This window comes from Magnolia sinica, chromosome 8 (assembly GCF_029962835.1).
Source record: "Magnolia sinica isolate HGM2019 chromosome 8, MsV1, whole genome shotgun sequence".
NCBI lineage: Eukaryota > Viridiplantae > Streptophyta > Magnoliopsida > Magnoliales > Magnoliaceae > Magnolia > Magnolia sinica.
In genome coordinates, this window is record NC_080580.1 from 76,090,804 (window position 1) to 76,091,621 (window position 818).

Genomic DNA, 818 nt, shown 5'->3' on the forward strand with positions numbered 1-818 from the left:
TGTGTTAAACCAGCCACGGACTTTACGTGAACATTTATACCCTGAGAGATCAACTTTACCATCTTACATAGTGTTCCCTGCTCACACAGGGAACATTAATTTTAAACCAGGTGTGATTCAATTAATTCCTAAATTTCATGGCTTAAATTCTGAAAGCCCCTACTTGCACCTCAAGGACTTTGAGGAAGTAATTGTAACGTTACAAGTAAACAATGGCAATAGGGATGTACTTAAGCTTAGGTTATTCTCATTTTCTCTAAAGGATCGGGCCAAAGGTTCAATTCTCTAAGACCTAATACTATCACTTCATGGCAAGCCTTAAGTAGAGAGTTTTTGAAAAAGTTCTTTCTCGAGCACAAAACAAATGCACTAAAGCAAGAAATCACGTCATTCTCCCAAAAGGGGAATGAACTATTTTTTCAAGCTTGGGAGTGCTTTAAAGACATTCTAATTACTTGTCCACATCATGGTTATGAACCATGGCACGTGATTGATGCTTTCCGAAAGGGGCTCACCATGGATTCCCGTCAGTTCATAGAGATGATGTGTAGTGGAACCTTTCTTAACAAAGATCATAATGAGGCTTGGGATTTTCTAGATATGTTAGAAGAGAATACGTAGACATGGGATGTCTCTGCTAAATCAGACCAAACTAGACCCATTCCTAGAGAGAAAGCGAGAATGTATGTCCTAAGAGAGGAAGACGACCTTAATGCAAAATTCACTGCATTGGCTAGAAAGGTCGAAGCCTTGGAAATTAAGAAGGTTAATATGGTTAAAGCAAATACTTCCTTAGGTAATTTTTATAGCATTTGTGG

General features: G+C 38.4%; 1 non-coding gene across 1 annotated transcript; it reads right to left on the reverse strand.

The window, feature by feature from the left end:
* Positions 1-366: 366 nt before the first annotated feature.
* Positions 367-473, reverse strand: LOC131254564 (small nucleolar RNA R71). Its single transcript, XR_009175683.1, has one exon. It is a non-coding gene; the product is annotated as a small nucleolar RNA R71 (small nucleolar RNA).
* Between the last annotated feature and the right edge of the window lie 345 nt (positions 474-818).